This window comes from Hypanus sabinus, chromosome 22, assembly GCF_030144855.1.
Source record: "Hypanus sabinus isolate sHypSab1 chromosome 22, sHypSab1.hap1, whole genome shotgun sequence".
NCBI classification, from domain to species: domain Eukaryota; kingdom Metazoa; phylum Chordata; class Chondrichthyes; order Myliobatiformes; family Dasyatidae; genus Hypanus; species Hypanus sabinus.
The window spans coordinates 67,292,465-67,315,911 of NC_082727.1; the positions used below are offsets into that span (position 1 = coordinate 67,292,465).

A 23,447-nucleotide genomic window follows, 5' to 3' on the forward strand; every position below is an offset into this window, starting at 1 on the left:
CTGTCCAGCTGGTCTCCAGTAAGTTCGTGTGGCACAGACTTCGCAAACAGGTCAGCGAATGGGCCAGAACGTGCATGCAGTGCCAAACAGCCAAGGTGCAGTGACACACTAAAGCCCCGCCGCAGCAGTTCGAATCCACCCGCCAGAAGTTCAACCACATTCGTGTGGATATCATGGGGCCTCTACTAGTGTCACGAGAAGCGTGGTACCTCCTAACTATGGTAGACCAGTTCATGAGATGGCCAGAGGTGGTCCCGCTCACCGACACATCTGCCGATTCCTGCACCCGAGTGTTGATTGCAACCTGGGTAGCACACTTCGGGATACCAGCCCACATTACCTCCAACAGAGGCGCCCAGTTCACCTCCAGCCTGTGGTTGGCTGTGGCTAGCTTGTTAGGAATGCAGCTATACCACACAATTGCCTACCACCCACAGTCGAACGGACTAGTGGAACGCTTCCACCGTCACTTGAAGTCGGCTCTCATGGTCCGCCTGAGAGGACCTAACTGGGTGGACGAGCTTCCCTGGGTCCTGCTTGGACTTCACACAGCGCCCAAAGAGGATCTGCATGCCTCGTCGGCCGAATTGATGTACGGCGCATCCCTGATCGTCCCAGGAGAGTTCATACCAGCCCCAAGGGGGCAAGAGGAAGAACCCACAGCAGTCCTGTGCAGACTGTGCGAAAGGCTCGGCAACCTGGCCCCTGTACCGACTTCACAGCACGGACAGACCCTGACCTACATACCCAAAGACCTGCAGAACTGTAAGTTTGTGTTTGTACGAAGGGCCACACACTGGCCACCGCTACAACGGCCGTACGAGGGGCTGTTCAAGGTGCTCAGGAACAGGTCCACGTACGTTCTAGACATTGGGGGGAAAAGAGGTTTTCATGGTGGACCGACTCAAACCAGCCCATGTGGACTTGGCGCAGCCGGTCGAGGTTCAGACACCGCGGCACAGAGTCATACGGCCAAACAGAGACTGATCCAGACTGCGGACATTGGGAGGGTGTATCGCCAGTTCTGGGGGGGGGGGGGGGGGGGGCGGAGCGGTTAGGTGGCAACCCACTTTCTGCGCAGGCGAACCGGCTCACAAATAGCCCGCACGCGGGGACAGACTTTGGTAATGCACCTCTGACGTCATTTCCACCTGGAGAGGGCGGGAACTAAGGATTAAAACCCAGCGCCACGAAGTTTGAATAAACTAGTCTCGAAACGACTTACCGACTGTGTGTCGTTGTCTCTAGCTCTGCATGTAGTACATCCCTACAACAGTTTGTTGCCAGAATTCGCCTCTATTTTGATGCTGTTTCCCTACTTCTTTGTGAAAAACAAGACACATTGGCTGAGGATTCAAAATATGTTCGTGCAAAAGAAACTTTCCTGCAAAGGATTAAGTGTATGATTCTCAATGGTGGAAAAAATTGGTTCAAGATTTACCTTGTGCAAAAGCATGAATGGAATTGATTTTGTCCTCTAATAAGTTTACCTTCTTCCCCAGCAACCTGGTTTTCATTTATTTCACCACCCTCAGTAATTTCTCCCTGAGAGTGGTTGTTATATTGTGGGCAGCGACGACGAACAAAGTAAGGTGGGTAACACTGTCTTCTGTAAGGAGGACGATGGTGCATACTTTGATAACCTTGGTTTTCTCCAACCGTTGCTGACTCTGCTCCATCTTTCTCTCCACCTTCAATGTTCTGTTGGTAATTACGTGGTGGACCTTGGTGGCGAGGGTTGCAGCGACAATAACGATTTCTGTCAGTGACATATCGGCTTCCTTGGACTGGAACTCTTTTAAAACCAGTTACATTTGCTGCTTCTACACCCTTTGCACCTTCCACTATGTCAAATTCCACAGTTTCACCACCTTCATCACTGTAGAGGTACTTCCATGAGTTACTCTTTTTTTTATAGCAGTCTGATGGACAAACACATCTTCCTTTGTATCATTCCTGTTGATGAATTCATATCCATTTCATCCACTGAACAACTTTACTGTTCCAAGCTTTGTTGCGATGACTTTCTTCTCCCCAGGGAATTTGGGTTTGTCTGGCTGATGCTGCTGCTGCTGCTGTAGCTGTCTTTTGAGAGGTATCAATTTCTCCTGGTACTTCTGCTCTTTTACTTCCAGGTAGTCTTCATCATCCTGCTTATTGGCAATATTTGTCTCTTTGTCGATGCAGTCTAGCTCCTCCTTGTTGTTGTAATAGCAGACAATGGGTGAGAGAAGAGCTGCAGACATCTTCCCCACCCAGCTGCCCTCCTTTGTTGATATATCTAGTGCCTTGATAGTGTGCTAATCCAACTGGATTTTCCTGAGCCATTCATGTCCCGACAACAGTGGTCCTCCATTTTCCAGTACATAGAGGTTCAACATCTGTGTTTTGTCCCTGCACTGTTACTTTAATTTTACCTTTGGGATGCACTTTCTGTCCTGTGTTAAGTCTTTAGCAGTAGTTTAGTTCATTTCAGAGGTATGTAAGAAAGCAGTCGTCTGTAGTCGTGTACAGAGACCCCTGTTAAAGTTGAGCCTGTATCCAACTCCCATTTTCAGTCTCATGCCTGCCACTTTTTCTTCTTCGATCATCTATCTCTTTCACACTGTGAAGTTGCAGACAAGACAATTCACTTTCATCTGAGTCATTTTCATCAGAACTGCTTTCTTCAGAACTGCCTTCTCTCATTTTGTGTACCTTGTTGTATTTTCCTTCCTGGGGTTTCTTGTTTCTCTGTATTTTGCCCTTTTCCTGCTGTTTACTAGTTTTGCATACTCTGCCAGCGTGGCCGTTTGCCACAGTTCCTGCATGTCTTTAAACCAACAGTCCTCAGGGTCATGTGACCTGTTCCCACAACGATAGCATTTCTTTCCTCCACTTCTATTCAACATGTTCCCACAATGGTAATATTTCTTTCCTTCATTTCTGCTCAGTGACATTTTATTTGTGGCATATTCCAGAGATTTTTGTTGCATCTTGAAAGCTCCTCGTGTGACTATTTCTAATGATATTGAGATGCTTAGCGCTTTCTAGAATGCAAGGTCTTTTTCACACAGGAGCTTCTTCTATATGGTTTCACAGTGTATGCCACACACTAACCTGTCCCTCAATGCGTCTGACAGACCAGCTCCAAATTGACAATAGAACAATAGATCATTACAGCACAGAAACAGGCCTTTTGGCCCTTCTTGGCTGTGCCGAACCATTTTTCTGCCTAGTCCCACTGTCCTGCACCCGGACCATATCCCTCCATACACCTCTCATCCATATACCTATCCAAGTTTTTCTTAAATGTTAAAAGTGCACCCGCAATTACCACTTCATCTGGCAGCTCATTCCACACTCCCACCACTCTCTGTGTGAAGAAGCCCCCTTAATGTCCCCTTTAAACTTTTCCCCCTTCACCCTTAACCCATGACCTCTGGTTTTTCTCTCCCCTAGCCTCAGTGGAAAAAGCCTGCTTGCATTCACTCTATCTATAACCATCATAATTTTATATACCTCTATCAAATCTCCCCTCATTCTTCTACACTCCAGGAAATAAAGTCCTAACCTATTCAACCTTTCTCTGTAACTCATGTGATGAGTAAACCCAAGCGGAGATGGGGTCCAGAGTTGACCCCCCCCCCCCCCCAGTGAACTATGCTGCTAACAAGAGAGAGAGGAGGGGGGAGGCATCCTGCTGCGGGGGAGGGGGAGGGGGAGAGGGAGAGGGAATGATTTAGTATTATAACTTCTTCGCTAATTGTTCACCTTGCTTCAAGGACACTTTCTTTGCCTGCTTGTATGGATTCTTGCTGAGACAGCAAGGCGGGACCAGGTGATGGACAGCTGATGGACGGCCGGTACCCCGCAAGGGGAGATAAAAAGGTCTGTGAAGATACAAGCAGACACGCCATGGGACACTGAAAGAGCACTGTGCACCCACGTGAAGTTGGGGGTTTGGAGGATCGAATCGGGGGGGGGGGGGGGGTGAGAAATCAATCAGAGGCTCACAGTGTGGGAAGGCAGGCCAGTGGAGGCCTGTGTGTGTGTCCACCCTTGGCTGAGTGACAGGCTTACCACTGAAGAATGGTCCTGTCTGGTACGGGGTCACAGTGGGTAACCATAACAGGACAGGAGGGCAATGGAAGGTTTGACGGCAACTGCATGCATATAGATATATTTATTTTTCTCTCTCTCTCTCTCCCACCCCCCCCCAACGTTACACCAGCAACTACCTTGACCTAAACTAAACTGAACTGAACTCTGCATCATCATAAGACTATTCATTTACCCCTAGACTTTGAAAGAGCTTGGTTTTGATTCTTGTTTCCACACTACTGTATATATCATTGCTAACCTGTTTTATATACATTTGCATTTTCTAGTACTGTATTACTTACTTTATTTATAAACACTATTAGTTACAGTAATACCAAACTCCAATGTGTATTCCATTTCTGCTGGTTCGGTAACCTGGTCACGGGATACGTGACACTCAGTTTCTCAAGTCCCAGCAACATCTTTGTAAACCTTCTTTGCACTCTTTCAACCTTATTAATATCCTTCCGGCAATTCGGTGACCAAAACCGCACACAATACTCCCAATTCGGCCTCACCAATGCCTTACACAACCTCACCATAACATTCCAACTCTTATACTCAATACTTTGATTTATAAAGGCTAATGTACCAAAAGCTCTCTTTGCTACCCTATCTACCTGTGACGCCACTTGTAGGGAATTATGTATCTGTATTCCCAGATCCCTCTGTTCTACTGCACTCTTCAGTGCCTTACCATTTACCTTGTATGTTCTACCTTGGTGTTCCTTCCAAAGTGCAATACCTCACAATTGTCTGTATTAAACTCCATCTGCCATTTTTCAGCCCATTTTTTCGGCTTGTCCAAATCCCTCTGCAAGCTTTGAAAACATTCCTCACTGTCCACTACATCTCCAATCTTTGTATCATCAGCAAATTTGCTGATCCAATTTACCATATTATCATCCAGATCATTGATATAGATGTTAAATAACAATGGACCCAGCACTGATCCCTGTGGCACACCACCAGTCACAGGCCTCCACTCAGAGAAGCAATCCTTCACTACCACTCTCTAACTTCTCCCATTGAGCCAATGTCTAATCCAATTTACTACCTCACCATGTATACCTAGCAACTAAATCATCCTAACTAACCTCCCATGCAGGATCTTGTCAAAGGCCTTACTGAAGTCCAAGTAGACAACATCCACCGCCTTCCTTTCATCCACTTTTCTGGTAACCTCCTCAAAAAACTCTAATAGATTTGTTAAACATGACCTACCACGCACAAAGCCATGTTGACTCTCCCTAATAAGTCCCTGTCTATCTAAATACCTGTTGATCCCATCTCTTAGTACTCCTTCCAATGTTCTGAAAATATGCGCAATTCAGCACAATATTCAAAAAGGTTTTCATTTTTGCTCTGATTTCGTTTATGGAATTTGAATCTTTCAGCAATGACCAGCAGCTTGGGGTTTAAATGCTGTTGGAGAGGGTCTACTATTTGCTTGAACGTTTTGTCAGCTGGCTTTTCAGGGGTTAACAAGCTCTCTAGCAGGCTATATGTTTTCGCGCCCATTACACTAAGTAAGATGCTGACTTTCTTTTCTTCACTAACACTGTTAATATCACAATATAACTGTATTCTTTCGATATGTCACCCAGTCTTCAACGCCACTATCAAATGGTGTATTGTTTCCAATTAACGCCATCCTTGTTATGTGAATTTAGTAGCCCCGGTCCCTTGTTTTCTTTTTGAATCACGTGACCTTTCTTTTTTTGCGAGCATCATGAGCATACTCTGGCTTGATACGTGTATCACTCCTTGTCGCTATTTTGTTGTGTATGAGGCCATTTACACATCAATATCATTAATAAAATCGCCAGAGATGGCAGCTACGTTAACATGGTTCTTTACTAATTGAAACTGAACTGAACACACATATACAGATCAATACACGCCCAACAGCACATGCTGAATAATGTATTACTACAACATAAAATAGTCCCATATTATACAGTAGGCTATATGGTACATACTCAATAGCAGCATTTTTCAATATACAGAAATGTACTCAATGATGGTGCATATCAACTGTAGACTTTGCTCCATCTTGCTTTCAAGCAGATTCTAGTGTCCACAAGTGATGTGGCGCCAGATTACTTCTGGTTCATAGTTTAGCTCAGTGTTCCAGAGACAGTAAGCTGTTTCACTTGACAGTAGAGCTGGATTAACAGGCAATCTTTGTAATGCCACACTTTAATGGAAAGTTCGTGGAGATTGGATTTTGCAAATCATCTCTATGATGGAGAGGGGGAGATGCTTTTTGATCACTCTGCTGCTGGAGACCAGAGACTACCTTTTGATTGCTGGTAGGATCACTCTGCTGCCAGAGGAGAGAGGCTGCCACTATGCCTGAGGAATGTTAGCCAGGTTTTCTGCATTTTGGATATGGACTTGGCCAATGGACTCTTTTTCTCCACCCCCCCAGTCTTAAGAGTTTTTTTCATATTGTGTCTTTTCGCAAGATCTTTCTCATTTTTTGTGTGTGGGGGGGATGGGGATTTGAGGGGTTGATGTGCCTGATTTTATTACTTTTGTTTGGGGAGAGGGGGATTTGGGGTTTGATGATCATGCTGCTGTTCTTTTCTTTCTTGGCTTCATGGCTATCTGGAGAAGGAGAATTTCAGAGGTGTACACTTGGATAATAAATTAATTTTTGAACCTTTGTTCCGTTTACACTGGCTTGCAATCAAACTTCGGAGTTTGTACCCTTTGTCTTTGCAAATCAGCTTGGTGATCCATAGGGCAAGAAATTGAGAAGACATGGATGTAACTCATGCTATACAGAAGTCCAGGTATACTGACTCAGCTAATCAACCTAGATCTCTATTTACGCAACACTAATAAGCAGTCTTTAACTACTGACTTGTGAAAGCAATTGCTGACAGGCTATCATCAGATGTGTCTTGAAGAGTGCAACTAAAAAAAACTCATTCTATTAATATTGCCCATTCAGTCCAATAACATAGAAACATAGAAAACCTACAGCACAATACAGGCCCTTCAGCCCACAAAGCTGTGCCGAACATGTCCTTACCTTAGAAATAACCTAGGGTTACCCATAGCCCTCTATTTTTCTAAACTCCCTGTACCTATCCAAGAGTCTCTTAAAAGCCCCTATTGTATCCGCCTTCACCAGCCCATTCCATGCACTCACCACTCTCTGCATAAAAAAAACTTACCCCTGAACATCTCCTCTGTACCTACTTCCAAGCACCTTAAAACTGTGCCCTCTCATGTTCTGGGAAAAAGCCTATCCACACGATCAATGCCTCTCATCATCAACTTTCTTCCACAAATGGAAATCTACCTAACCCTAACAAAAGATAACCTTACAGTGATACTGGCCTGCTTTAAATATGGTAAAATCAAACCACAAGTGATACTCACTCACTGGTATCTGTAACTGTGGATATGACATTGAGTAATTGAGTAGGCTAGGTCAACTCATACTAGAATGTAGGAAGCAAAGGAATTACCTCGGATGTTTATGACATTAGGAGTGACTAATCCAGTGCAGGGGTGTCTAGAAATAGAGGGTATGAATTTATGTTAATAGGAGAGAAATTTAAATACAGATCTGAGGTCTAAGCTTTTCTACAAGGAAGATGGTGAATCAGGAAGAAGCTGCCAGGAGGTGGTGGAGACAATCTACTTACACAAGCTATTTACATCAATGTAAAGGTTTTCTGACTTTGCACTGATGTAAACTATTTACATCTTATACCTGTGCACAGCAGATGCCAGAGGACTGGAAAATAGCAAATGTCACTCCACTCTTTAAGAAAGGAGGAAGGCAGCATAAAGGAAATTATGGATCAGTTAGCCTGACCTCAGTGGTTGGGAGGATATTAGTCAATTGTTAAGGATGAGGTGATAGAGTATTTAGTGACACAGGACAAGATGGTACAAAGCCAGCATGGTTTCCTTCGGAGAAAATCTTGCCTGACAAATCTGTTGGAATTCTTGGAGGAGATTACTCGTAGAATAGATAAAGAGGATGCAGTCGATGTTGTATATTTAGACTTTCAGAAGGCCTTCGACAAGTGCTGCACATGAAGCTGCTTTCCAAGTTAAGAGCCCATGGTATTACAGAAAATTTACCAACATGGTTAGAGCATTGGCTGATTGGTAGGAGGCAGCAAGTGGGAATAAAAGGATTTTTTCTGGTTGGCTGTCAGTGGCTAGTGGTGTTCCACAGGGTCAGTTTTGGGACTTCTTTTAATGTTGTACATAAATGATTTAGATTATGGAATAGATGGCTTTGTTGCCAAGTTTGCATATATTAAGATTGGTGGAGGGGCAGGTAGTGTTAAGGAAACAGGTAGGATGCAGAAGGATTTAGACAGATTTGGAGAATTAGCAAGAAAGTAGCAAATGAAATACAATGTTGGAGAATTCATGGTCAGGCACTTGGTAGAAGAATTAATTTGGCGACTATTTTCTAAATGGTGAGAAAATCCAGGAAACTGAGATGCAGAGGGACTTGGGAGACATTGTGCAGAACACTCTGAAGGTTAATTTGCAGGTTGAGTTGGTGGTGAGGAAGGCAAATGGCACATCAGCATTCATTTCAAGACGTCCAGAATACAAGAGCAAGGAAGTGATGCTGAGGTTTTATAAGGTACTGATGAGGCCTCACCTTGAGTATTGTGAACAGTTTTGGGCTCTTCAGCTTAGAAAAGATGTGCTGGCATTGAAGACGGTCCAGAGGGGGTTCACAAGGATGCTTCCAGGAATGAAAGGGTTATCAATACAAGGAACATTTGATAGCTCTGGGTCTGTACTCGCTGGAATTTAGAAGGATGATGGGGGGGGGGGGGGGGTAGATCTCATTGAAACCTTTTGAGAGGCCTAGACAGAGTGGATGTGGAAAGGATGTTTCCCATGGTGGGAGAGTCTAGGACAAGAGGGCACAGCCTCAGGGTAGAGGGGAACCCTTTCAAAACAGAGATGCAGAGAAATTCCTTTAGCCAAAGGGTGGTGAATTTTTTTATCACGTGCAGCTGTGGAGGCCAGGTTGTTGGGTGTATTTAAGGTAGAGATTGACAGCTTCTTGACTTGGACTTGACATCAAAGGTTACGGGGAGAAGGCTGGGAAATGAGGTTGAGGAGGAGATAGAAAAAAAAAATCATCCAAGATTGAATGGTGGAGCAGACTCGAGGGGCCAGATGGCCTAATTCTGCTCCTATGTCTTAAGGTCTATGGTCTTATATTGGATTGCAGGATTATTACCCAACAGCAACTTCAAATCAATATCATTACATTCAAAAGATGGTCGACAGTAGACCTGGTATGGTTTCATCATTTTTCACTGGAGCCAAGAGCCACACCATGCAACATAAAACTGTGTTCTGTCCTTACATACAGTGGCAGTCGAAAATCTGAGAACCCTGTAGAATTTTCACTATTCTTACACAAATATGACTTAGAATGTGATTAGATCTTCACACAAGTCCAAAAACTAGATAAAGAGAACCCAATTAAATAAATAACACAAAAAACATTATACTTGTTCATTTATTTACTGAGAAAAATTATCTAATATTACATGTATTTGTTGGAAAATGTCTGTGAACCTCTGGGGTAACGCCTTCTACAGAAACTATTTAAATTCAGGTGTTCCAATCAATGAAATTAGCTTGGAGGTGAGAGTTGTAGAGGTGCCATACTGCACATGCACACCCACACACGCCGCACCTATAAAGACAGGTTACTGACAGAACCTGATCTTCAAGAAAAATCTGCTTATGTCCACCATGCCTCATTCAAAACAACTTTCAGAGGACCTTAGAAGAATTGTAGAGACGCATGATGCTGGAAAGGCTACAGATGCATTTCTAAAGACCTGACTGACTGTCAGTCCAAAGCAAGAGAAATTGTCTACAAATGGAGGAAACTCAGTACTGTTGCTACTCTCCCCCCGGAGTGGACATCCTGCAAAGATCACACCAAGAGCAATGCTGAAGGAGGTGAAAAAGAACCCAAGGGTAAAAGCAAAAAGGCCTGCAGAAATCTCTGGAACTTGCTAAAGTCTCTATTCATGTGCCCACACACTGAACAAGAATGGTGTTCATGGAAGGACACCGTGGAGGAAACCACTGCTCTGGGACAATATTCTATGGACAGATGAGACAAAAGTTGAACTTTCCGGCAGAAATACACATTGCTATGTTTGGAGGAAAAGGGGCACTGCACACCAACATCCCAACTGTTAAACATGGTGGATGGATAATTATGATTTGGGGCTGCTTTGCTGCCTCAAGGCATGGACAGCTTGCAATCGTTAAAGGAACAAGACATTTTACAGGAGGATATCAGGGTAGTGGTCCGTCACCTGAAGCTTGACAGAGTTGGATAATGCAACAAGACAATGATTTGAAAGTCAAGAGTAAATCAACAACAGAATGGTTTAAAAAGAAAAATATTTGTGTTTTGGAATGGCCGAGTCAAAGTACTGACCTTAATCCTATAGAAATGTTGTGGAAGGATCCAAAGCAAACAGTTCATACAAGGAAGCCCATCAACATTCCAGAGTTGAAGTAGTTTTTTTAAAGGAGGAATTGCCTAAAACTCCTCCAAGCTGATGTACAAGACCAATGAACAGTTACCAAAAATGTTTCGTTGAAGTTATTGCTGTACAAGGGGGTCAAACAAGTTACTGAAACAAAGGTTCACATACTTTTTCCAACTAGTATATTTAATATTGGATCATTTTTCCTCGATAAATAAATAAGTATAACTTTTCTGTGTTATTTATTTAATTGGGTTCTCATTATCTAGTTTCAGATGTGATCACATTTTAGGTCATATTTATACAGAAATAGAGAAAATTCTACAGGGTTCACAAACTTTCTAGAACCACGGTATTTGATTTCAGTAAATTGAAATTAGATTAGATTCAACTTTATTGTCATTGTGCCAAGTACAGATACAAAGCCAATGAAATGCAATTAGCATCTAAACAGAAGTGAAAAAGAATAGTATTATTTACAAAATAACTGCGAATAAAAAGTAAGTGTTACAGCCTACAAATATAAAAGTACTGAGACAGTCCAGTATGGGTGTAATCCTGCTTAGCGTTGTGATGTGAGGTTGAGCAGGGTAACAGACTCAGGGAATAAGCTCTTCCTGAGCCTGCTGGGGCAGGAGCGAAGGCTCCTGTAGCACATACCGGATGGGAGGAGAGTAAAAAGTCCATGGTTAGGGTGAGATGCATCCTTGATAATGCTTTTCACCCTGCCCAGGCAGCGTTTATGGTAGAAGTTCTCAATAGTGGGCAATTGGGTGCCGATAATCCACTGGGCAGTTTTTGCCACCTGCTGGAGTGCTTTGCAGTCCGATACGGGACAACTGCCATACTAAACTGAGATGCAATTGGTGAGTATGCTCTCAATGGTCAACTGTCATATGAATCAGGCTTCAATAACGTATGCAGAATACCTGTGCAAAGTTATGCACTCAATATCTAGAACCATCTTTGAAAGGCAGCTCAAACCATCCAATGACAAGTATTTCCACTGTAGTGGCTGAAGAAGCTTCTAGGTCTTAATTCTTAAAAAAAATGCAACTAAGATTAACCAGGAACCACAAACAGAACTGTTTCACCATTTAAAAAAAAACTTTACCAGTTAAATGCACAAATTTGAAATAAAAACTTAAGTACATATACATTTTGAAAATTTTATCCCATCAATTCCTAAATACAATGCTACAGACCTGAGGCAAACAGTGGCCCAAGCCAGGCCATCAGCCTATAGAAAAAGTCGGATTGTGTTCAGAAGAGTTGACCTGAGTGGAGACCATGCTGCTGCCTGCTACTTGGAGGCACTGGAGTTGGTGCCTTCCAGCTGGCACGAAGACTGCATGCAGTGAAACCATGAGTGACTGTCTTGGATATTTCTTTTGATATCGCAAGACCCTGTTGGACATTGATTGTTGCAGGCCTGCTTCCCTTGTTTGGTGGAAAGACAGGTAATGAGGCCATGTTGTAGCTAGGACTGGGCTTATCCTCAGGCTTGCATTGCATCGTGGTGTCCGGGCTCGGTAGGGAGGGGTGGCTTCTGCCAGTGCTGTCCTCCAGTGGTGGATCGGTGGAAGTAAATGCTGGAATGCTGAGAACCATCAGTTTTCAGGACTTGTTGCTCAGGGACTTGGACTAAGAGTTTGTTTTCTTATGTGACTATGTTCTTTCTCATTATTTTGAATACGTGTGTATGATTTTGCATCTTAAGCCCAGAGAAATGCTGTCTCATTCAGCTATATCCATTCACAAACACTAAGAAACGCCAGGCCATTTTGCCCCACACCATCACCAACCTTATTGACTTTAGGGATCTCCCATCCACTGCCACAAACCTCATAGGTCCCGCACCCACCAACTTCTGTTTCTACTTCCTACCCAAGATCCACAAACTCGCTTATCCAGGTAGACTGATTATTTCAACTTGTTTCTGCCCCACTGAACTGATATTTGCATACCTCAACTCTTTCATCTCCCCGAGTTTAGTCCCTTCCTACCTACATCCGTGACAAATCACACACTCTGGATCTTTTTCAATGATTTCAGGTTCCCTGGACCCAACATCTTATCTTTACTATGGGTATCTAATCTTTACTACAGGCTAACATTCCTGTACAAGGTTCTAATTCCATAATCAAGTTTGCAGACGACAACACGGTTGCTGGCCTGATCAGAGGGGATAACGAGATGGCCTACAGGGACGAGGTTCAGCACCTGGCCGCATGGTGTGCCAATAACAACCTGGCCCTTAACACCCAGAAAACCAAGGAGATTATTGTGGACTTCATGCATGCTAGGAGCCACACTCATGTCCTCATCTACATCAACAGAGCTGGAGTGGAACGTGTTATCAAGCTTCAAATTCCTTGGTGTCCACATTTCACCTGGTCCCTGAACTCCTCCATCCTGATCAAAAAGGCGCAACAGCGTCTTTATTTCCTGTGGAGTATCAAGAAAGCTCACCTCTGTCCCAGGATATTGACGGACTTTTACCGCTGTACAATTGAGAGCATACTCACCAACTGCATCTCAGTGTGGTATGGCAATTGTCCCTCCCCCATATCTTAAATCTACTCTTCAGCTTTTTTTCTCCAGACCTGTTGTGCCAAACATGTACTTACTTCAGAAATTACCTAGGATTACCCAGGGCCCTCTATTTTCCTAAGCGCCATGTACTTATCGGGGAGTCTCTTCAAAGACCCTATCGTATCTGCCTCCACCACTGTCTCTGGCAGCCCATTCCACGCACTCACCACTCACTACGTAAAAAAAAAACTTACCCCTGACATCCCCTCTGTATTTACTTCCAAGCACCTTAAAACTATGCCCTCTCGTGTTAGCCATTTCTACCCTGGGAAAAAAACCTCTGACTATCCACAGGATCAATACTTCTCATTATCTTATACAGCTCTATCAGGTCACCTCTCATCCTCTGCCAAGTTCACTCAACCTATTCCCGTAAGGCATTCTCCCCAACCCAGGTAACATCCTCATAAACCTCCTCTGCACCCTGTCTATAGTTTCCACATCCTTCCTGCAGTGAGGTGACCAGAACTGAGCACAGTACTCAAGTGGGGTATAACTGGGGTTCTATACAGCTGCAAACATTACCCCTCAGCTCCTGAACTCAATCCCACAGTTGATGAAACACCTTTTGAACCACACAGTCAACCTGCACAGCAGCTCTGAGTGCCCTAAGGATGTGGAACCCCAGATCCCTCTGATCCTCCACACTGCCAAGAGTCTTACCATTAATACTATATTCTGCCATCATATTTGACCTACCAAAATGAACCACCTCACACTTATCTGGGTTGAACTCCATCCACCACTTCTCAACCCAGTTGTACATCCTATCAATGTACCACTGTAACCTCTGACAGCCCTCTACACTATCCACAACACACCCAACCCTAGTGTCATCAGCAAATTTACTAACACATCTCTCCACTTCCTCATCCAGGTCATTTACAAAAATCACAAAGAGAAAGGGTCCCAGAACAGATCCCTGAGGCACATCACTGTTCACCAACCTCCATGCAGAATATGACCCATCTACAACCACTCTTTGCCTTCTGTGGGCAAGCCAATTCTGGATCCACAAAGCAAGGTCCCCTTGGATCTCATGCATCCTTACTTTCTCAATAAACCTTGCATGGGGTAACTTACAAAAGCCTTGCTGAAATACATATACATTAGCTCTACTGCTCCACCTTCATCAATGTGTTTAGTCTTATCCTCAAAAAATTCAATCAGGCTCATAAGGCACAATCTGCCTTTGACAAAGCCATGCTGACTATTCCTAATCATATTATGCCTCTCCATATGTTCATAAATCCTGCCTCTCAGGATCTTTTCCATCAACTTACCAGCCAATGAAGTAAGACTCACTGGTCTGTAATTTCCTGGGGTATCTCTACCCCTTTTCTTGAATAAGGGAACAACCTCTTCAACCCTCCAATCCTCCAGAACCTCTCTTGTCCCATGCAATCATGCAAAGATCATTGCCAAGGTCTCAGCAATCTCCTCCCTCGCCTTCCACAGTAGCCTGAGGTAGATCTCGTCCAGTCCCGGTAACTTATCCAACTATACTTTCCAAAAGCTCTAGCACATGTCTATCCATGGCCTCCTTTACTGTCAAGATGAAGCCACACTCAGGTTGGAGGAACACGACCTTATAAACTGGCTGGGTAGCCTCCAACCTGATGGCATGAACACTGACTTCTCTAACTTCCGTTAATGCCCCTCCTCCCCTTCTTACCCCATCCCTGATATATTTTGTTTTTTCCCCCCCCACCTCTTTTTTCCTCTCTTTCTGCCCAACACTCTGCCTGTTCTCCATCTCCCTCTGCTGCTCCCCTCCCTCTTTCTTTCTTCCTAGGCCTCCCACCCATGATCCTTTCACTTCTCCAGCTCTGTATCCCCTTTGCCAATCACCTTTCCGGCTCTCAGCTTCACCCCACCCCTCCAGTCTCCTATCATTTCGTATTTTCCCCTCCCCCTCCCACTTTCAAATCAAATCTCTTAACTATTTTTCCTTTCAGTTAATCCTGACGAAGGGACTCTGTCCAAAACATCGACAGTGCTTCTCCCTATAGATGCTGCCTGGCCTGCTGCGTTCCACCAGCATTTTGCGTGTGTTGCTTGAATTTCCAGCATCTGCAGATTTCCTCGTGTTAGCTCTAGCACATCCTCTTTCATAATGTCTATATAGCATTTCATTCTGCTCTAAGTCATCCCTACAATCACTAAGATCCCTTTCCATAGTGAATACTGAAGCAAAGTATTCATTAAGCACCTCTGCTACCTCCTCTGGTTCCATACACACTTTTCCACTGTCACATTTGTTTGGTCCTATTCTCTCACGTCTTATCCTCTTGCTCTTCACATGCTTGTAGAATGCTTTGGGGCTTTCCTCAATCCTGCTCACCAAGGCCTTCTCATGGCCCCTTCTGGCTCTCCTAATTTCATTCTCAAGCTCCATCCTTCTAGCCTTATAATTTTCTAGATCACTATCATTACCTAGATTTTTTTTGAACCTTTCATAAGCTTTTCTTTTCTTCGTGACTAGATTTTCAAAAGCCTTTGGACACCATGGTTCCTGTGCCTTTCCATCCTTTCCCTGTTTCAATGGAGCGTATCCATGCAGAACACCACGAAAATATCTCCTGAACATTTGCCATGTTCCTGCTGTAAATTTCCCTGAGAACATCTGTTATAGGAATATTAATCATAACACTCTTGGTAGTCTGGAGGATCAGAGGGTCTTGGGGTTGACTGTGGTTAAGGCGGCGTACGGCATATTAACCTTCATCAATCGTGGAAATGAATTTAGGAACCAAGAGGTAATATTGCAGCTATTTAGGACCCTAGTAAGACCCCACTTGGAGTACTGTGCTCAGTTCTGGTTGCCTCAAGCTATGGAAAGGGTGCAGAGGAGATTTACAAGGATGTTGCCTAGATTGGGGAGCATACCTTATGAGAACAAGTTGAGTGAACTTGGCCTTTTCTCCTTGGAACAACGGAGGGTGAGAGGTGATCTGATAGGGGTGTGTAAGATGATGAGAGGCATAGTGTGGATAGTCAGAGGCTTTTTCCCAGGGTTGAAATGGTTGCCACAAAAGGACACAGTTTTAAGGTGCTGGGGAGTAGATACAGAGGAGATGTCAGGGGTAAGTTGTTTTTTACTCAGAGAGTGGTGAGTGTGTGGAATGGGCTGCCAACAACGGTGGTGGAGGCAGATATGATAGGGTCTTTTAAGAGACTTTTGGATAGGTACATGGAGCTTAGAAAAAAAGGCTATGAGTAAGCCTTGTAGGTTCTAAGGTAGGGACATGTTCAGCACAACTTTGTGGGCCGAATGGCCTGTATTGTGCTGCAGGTTTTCTATGAGAACATCTTTTTCCACTTCATGCTTCCAAGTTCCTGCCTGATAGCTTCATATTTCCCCTTACTCCAATTAAATGCTTTCCTAACTTGTCTGTTCCTATCGCTCTCTAATGCTATGGCAAAGAAGATAGAATTGTAATCATTATCTCCAAAATGCTCTCCAACTGAGAGATCTGACACTTGACCAGATTCATTTCCCAATACCAGATCAAGCACAGCCTCTCCTCTTGCAGGCTTATCTACATAGTGTGTCAGGAAACTTTCCTGAACATACCTAACAAACTTCAGCCCAACTAAACCCCTCAATCTAGGGAGATGTCAATCAATACTGGGGAAGTTAAAATCACCCACCACAACAACCCTGTTATTATTGCATCTTTCCAGAAGCTGTCTCCCTATCTGCACCACAATGACCCTGTTACTACTGGGTGGTCTATAAAAAACACCCAGTAGAGTTATTGACCCCTTGCTGTTCCTACCTTCTACCCAGAGACTCAGAAGACAATCCCTCCATGACTTCCTTCTTTTCTGCAGCCATGACACTATCTCTGATCAGCAGTGCCATGCCCCCACCCCTTTTGCCTTCCTCCCTCTTTTGCCTCCCTCCCTGTCCTTTCTGAAACATTTAAAGCCTGACACTCTAAGTAGCCACTCCTACCCAAGCCATCTAAGTTTCTGTAATGGCCAGAACATCATAGTTCCAAGTACTGATCAATGGTCTAAGCTCATCTGCTTTGTTCATGATACTTACGTTTTTGATCGAGCATTTCCAGCATTGTTTGTACTTCAGATTTCCAGTTTCTTTTTGATTTTCAAAATCTTACTTTATTGAGCAAAAAAATCTTAAGAGTCAGAATACACCAGTGAAACAGATTGTTTTGCCCAATCTTTCCATGCCAACTGGGATGCCCATATGCCCACGTCAAACCCAAATACATCTCTAAGTCACCTCTCAGTCTTCTACTCTTGAAGGAATAAAGTCCTGGGTTTCCAAACCTCTCCCCATAATTCAGGCCCTCAATTCCAGGCAACATTGTCATAAACCTTTGTTGTATTCAGAGAGTAATACAGCATGGAATCAGGCCCTTCTGTCTAGCTTATGCATACCAAACCTGGTGCTCGTCAAGCTAGTCCCATTTGCCCACATTTGACCTTTATTCTTCTCTCTCCTATGCAAATGTTTTTAAATATTATTTTGCCCAATTCAATTCCTTTCTTTCTCTGGGCATTCCGAACAACACAACTCCCTGCATAAGGTTTCCCGTGATTCCCTTTTAAATCTCCCCCCCCCACCTAAAATCTATGCTCTCTAGTTTTTAGCTCTCCTCCTCTGCATATTCAGTCTATCTACACTTTCACTATTTTATACATGTTTATAAGGATAACCCTCAATGCCTTCATTTCAAGGAAAAAGTCCTAGCCTACGCAACCTCTCCATTTAACTCAGGTCCTCAAGTTCTGACAGCATCCTCAGATTTCTTTCCAGATTAATGAGGTTTTTCCCATAATAAGGCAACCAAAACCATACAACATGATACTCCAAGTGCAGTCTCACCTATGTCCTGTGTACAAATTAACTGAGCAATATCTTATTCTCATCTTCAAAAAAAAATGCAACTCAGTGACCAGCAAAGATAAACCTAAAGGAATGTCTTCATTCAAGCAATCAAGTTCAAAATTCCAGATAAATCTAATGCAAATTCTCCATTCTTTTGAATTACATATACATTGTTATACTCAGACCCCGCTTAATGATGATGTTCCTCAGAGGGGGTGTGCTAAGTAAATCAGCCCTATGCGGAGTCATCATAGCATTACATAAATGGACATGTGTGCCTGATTTTAAAACAAATCAAACCCAAGATATATATTGTTTTACATATACACAGTAATTCGAGGAGTAACAAACATGCAAGTAGGCCTAACCTGTACATCATGGAGCAGCAGCAGTGGAGGGATGCAGCTGCTGGTTACATCTTCGATGAGAGACCAGGTGAGGGTCTTTCTCTAACTCTGGCTTCTTCAAATAGGTTTCAAGATTTGAGAGCCTCAAGTTTCCTCCCCTAAAGCAGTTCTTAGTAGCAAGAAATCATGTCAAGAACACCTCTCTTTGCCTTATTGATTTACTCCCAGTCAGGGTCATTATCAATCAACATTGCAAACTTCAGAGAGGCGCCAACCTCAATCTGATGCTCACCAGCTACCAAACGCTGTATTACTTGCAGTTTCACATCTGTGTTAATGTTTTTTCTAGACATCTTAGATGTACTACCCTCACTGGAAGTTGCAAGCCATTTTTCAGACATCATAGTTGAAAACAATGGAATAAATTGGTGAGGGAGCAAGAACATTTACACATGCAAGGGAGGCAGAGTGTGAACTAATACATGAACGGTTACAAATGGTTCAGAGTCCATATAAAGTGCTCTCATTGGCTGATTAAATGTTTATCACAATGGCAGCCACTTGAGAAGTTTGTAGTGTTCATTAGAATGAACTTTTGTCATTTAAAAAATTTCATAAAGAATTGAATAACCACGCTGTAACCTATCAGCACTATCCAGTGTACATGTGTGCACATGTGCATGTGTGTACCCCAGTTTTTTTATATATATACACAAACACACAAAAATAATTCTTACTGCAGCTCATGTTCATTTTATTGTCAAAATATACATGTACAACTCCAATATTTGTCTTCTCCAGATAGCCATGAAAAACACAAGTAAAAGAAAAATTTACAGACTCCAGAATCCCCCAACCCCTGCCCTGCAGAAAAAACAGCAACAATACAAACCCTAATTCCCTTCTCAGCAGAAGAAAAACCCAGCAATAATATAATCCCTGACTCCCTCTCCTGCAGAAAAAAAACTGCAAGGAAACAATCCCTAACCACATTACTTGCAAAAAAAAACACTGACAGTAGAATCAAGACTCACCCCCCCCCCCCCATAGAACTTACAGATCACCCATCCACCAATCAGCCACAAGAAATGCCGAAAAACCGACGGAGACCAACACAAAGTACAGTCCAAGTACTTAAATGTCAGAACATTGAACGGTCCTTCTGTGAGTCAGAACTCACACCTGGTCCGAATGGTGGCTTCCTTCAGGAGCGATCTATAACTGGATACAAATATTGGCGGCCTCTCTTGGGAGCACTCACTGACCAGATCCAAACACCATCGTCCCTGCAGCCTCCATCAGGAGTACTCACTGATCGGGAATGAATGCCTTCAATTTGATGCATCAATCTTCCTCGCCGCTTAGAGATGGAGTCGTTCGTGAGTGTTCTGTCTTTTTTGGGTTCGTGCACTGATCTGGAGGCAGCTCTCCAGACATAGCATAGTGCTGAATCCTTTGGTTGAGATCCAAACCACACATCACAGGCAAGAACCATTTCCATGATACAAACAATATATTTTTTTAAAAAGCAAGTGGTGTAAAAAAAGTGAAATAATTTACAAGATTTGCTATCTGAAAAATGTTGCCCAAGGAATCATTGTTTGCTGATGCCATCTTGATCGTAAGTAGTTTTTAGCACAAGGTTTTAAATATGTATTGCATTGTACTGCTCCCGCATAACAAATTTCACAACCTAGCCAGTGATATTAAACGTGATTCTCATTCCTGAGCACCATCATGACTAGGAGGACAAAATAAATACAAATCAAAGATGCTGTCATGATAGTGATGGACATCTGAGCCTACAAGTAATTCCCTGGAGAAGTCAGTTGAAAAATAGTCAAATATACACCATGTGAAAATGCTGCAAATTTCTTTCCAAGCTGATGGTATGTGTGTTCTGTACAAGTGCAAGAAAAAACTACCAATGCAGATAACAGTCAAAGGCATCACAAGTAAAACTAAAACAAGGTCTGTTTCACACTTTCTGAAAATAAAAGCACCTATTACATATGTAAATAATCTGCAATTCTTATCTATTTTACCTTATTTAGAGAAACAGCGTGGAACAGCAAGGTGCACGGCCCAGTAACCCACTGATTTAACCCTTGCCTAATCACAGGACAATATACAAAGACTTTGTATATATAAAAAACCTTTGGACTGTGGAAGGAAACTGGAGCACTGAAACCCTTATGCTCATGAGGGAGACAAACAAACTCTTTAGAGAGGACACTGAAACGGAATTCCGACTCCCTGAGCCGCAACAGCATCGGGCTAACTGCTATGCTACTATGGCACCCCACTGTATCTTTTTAAAATGTTTCACTCAATATAGATTCAGTTAAATTGAATAAGCAGCTGTATTTAAGTCTTGTTTTGGTCAAACTGTTCTGTAGCCAGCTTTAAACTAGAACCAGTTTGAAAAAGGGAAACAGAGACAAGATGAGTAGTCAAAAGATGCTTTGTTATGCACTCTTTTTTTTTAAAAAACATACTATATACTCACTAGAAAAGTTTTAACAGATGTCCGATGTGGCAGATTTCAATAACATAGTTTAGGCAAATAACAGTTTAGGCAAAGATTTACTCTCAATATATTTCTAATACCTTAAACTACTTCATCATGGTGTCAGTTCTACACCTTAATAACACTAGGGAAGTTTTGGAAAAGAACTGTAATAGACAAGGCACTAGTTAAATAAAAATCACACCAAAATAGAGTATACACAGTGGTATACAGAGTACAGTTAAGGAAAAAAATAAATAAAATGAATCACACTACAAGCTGTTGCACAACAGAGATCTGTGATCACAGAATACAACTGCCCTTGAAATCACCAAGTTATAGAATTCAGATCTTCACTAATGAGCGATATACTGTTGACCCTCACTATTCTACACAGGCCGTTGGGAAGCGGCCTGGTCGAGGGAAGTGCCTGGTGTGAAAAGTGCTAGCCTTTGGCTCAAGAGTCTTCGGCGAGGAGGCTGAGGGAGGAGACTACACCACAACTGAAGAGGATGAAGACATGACCGCTAAGCTGATTCAGTGTGCTACGTGCATGATGTGGGAGGTCAGGGACACTGATGGTGCCCCCGGCTGCTACAGCTGTGGAAAGTGTGTCCAGATTCAGCTTCTAAAGGAGCATATTGCAGCACTGAAGAAAGAACTGGATGACCTCAGGTTCGTCCGCGAAAACGAGAGTTTTCTGGACAGGACCTACAGTGAGGTCGTTACACCGAGGATATCAGAAGACAGAAAGTGGGGTGACGATGAGGAAGGAAAGGATGCTTGAAGTACAGGAGACCCCAGGGGATGTACCTCTCGTAAACAGGTTCACCTTCTTGGAAGCTGTCAGGACAGAAAATACTGACAGTCTGAGAGGCGGATAGGTCTGCGAGTCAAAAATAAGTGCAGAAGCAAAGCTGAGGAGTCAGGCATCAGGAAGAGCCGTAGTAGTAGGGGACTCCATTGTAAGAGGTATGGAAAGGGGTTTCTGCAGCAACAGGCGAGATTTAAGGATAGTGTGTTGCCTCCCTGGTGCTAAGATCCAGAACATCACGGACCGATTGCAGGGAATCCTCAAGGGTGAAGGTGAACAGCCGGAAGTGGTAGTGCATGTCAGCACAAATGACATCAGGAAGAAGAGGAAGGACATTCTGCAGCGGAACTTCAGAGAACTTGGAAGAAGGCTGAAAAGCAGGACTTCCAAGGTGGTTATCTCTGGTTTACTTCCAGTTCCTCGTGCTGGAGAGGGCAGAAACAGGGAGATAATGGATCTGAATGGACCTGGTGAAGGAAGCAAGGATTTACATTCTTGGACCACTGGGGTATGTTTTGGGGTAAGGATAAATTGTACAAAAGGGATGGGTTGCACCTTAATAGGCGGGGGACCAGCACTCTGGCAGGCAGGTTTGCCACTGCAACACGGATGCGTTTAAACTAAGTAGTGGGGGGGGGGGGATAAACTGGAAATATAAAGATGGAGTTAAAGGGAAAGTGAAAAGAAGTTAAAGGACAACAGAATCAATGGAGCAGAAAGCTCAAGAAGAGATCATACAGTATGGCTAGGTGAAATAGGAATTGATATGAAAGGTAAGGGGGGTAACGAATTAAAAGTATTTATGAATGCACTAAGTATAAGGAATAAAGTAGATGAGATTGAGGCTCAGTTGGAAATTGGCAAGTATGATGTTTTGGGAATAACAGAGACATGGCTTCAAGCAGACAGGGCTTGGGAAATGAATATTCAGGGATATACGTCTTATCGAAAGGACAGACAGACGGGCAGAGGGTGGGGTGGCTCTGTTGGTGAGGAATGATATTCAGTCCCTTGCGAGGGGGGGGACATAGAATCTGGGGATGTAGAGTCAGTATGGATAGAACTGAGAAATTCTAAGGGTAGAAAGACCCTAATGGGAGTTATCAACAGGCCCCCCAAACAGTAGTCTGGATGTAGGGTGTAAGTTGAATGAAGAGTTAAAATTGGCATGTTGCAAAGGTAATGATACAGTTGTCATGGGGGATTTCAACATGCAGGTAGACTGGGAGAATCAGAATGGTACTGGACCCCAAGAAAGGGAGATGGTGGAGTGCCTCCGAGATGGATTCTTAGAACAGCTTGTACTGGAGCCTACCAGGGAGAAGGCAATTCTAGATTTAGTGTTGTGCAATGAACCAGATGTGATCAGGGACCTCGAGGTAAAGGAGCCATTAGGAGGTAGTGACCATAATATGATATGTTTTAACCTACAATTTGAGAAGGAGAAGGGAAAATCGGATGTGTCAGTATTACAGTTGAACAAAGGGAACTATGGAGCTATGAGGGAGCAGCTGGCCAAAGTTCAATGGAACAATACCCTAGCAGGAAAGACAGTGGAACAACAATGGCAGGTATTTCTGGGAATAATGCAGAAGGTGCAGGATTGGTTCATTCCAAAGATCCTAAAAGGGAGTAAGGGGCAGCCGTGACTGACGAGAGAAGTAAAGGACAGTATAAAAATAAAAGATAAGAAGTATAACATAGCAAAGATGAGTGG

At 43.3% G+C, this 23,447-nt stretch overlaps 1 protein-coding gene and 1 pseudogene across 3 annotated transcripts in view; both read right to left on the reverse strand.

Moving 5' to 3' along the window:
• cacul1 (CDK2 associated cullin domain 1) overlaps nucleotides 1-23,447 on the reverse strand; it is a 161,174-nt gene that overhangs the window by 93,470 nt on the left and 44,257 nt on the right. The gene's annotated exons all lie outside the window — the stretch shown is intronic.
• Nucleotides 1,438-2,246, reverse strand: LOC132379803 (Y-box-binding protein 1-like; annotated as a pseudogene).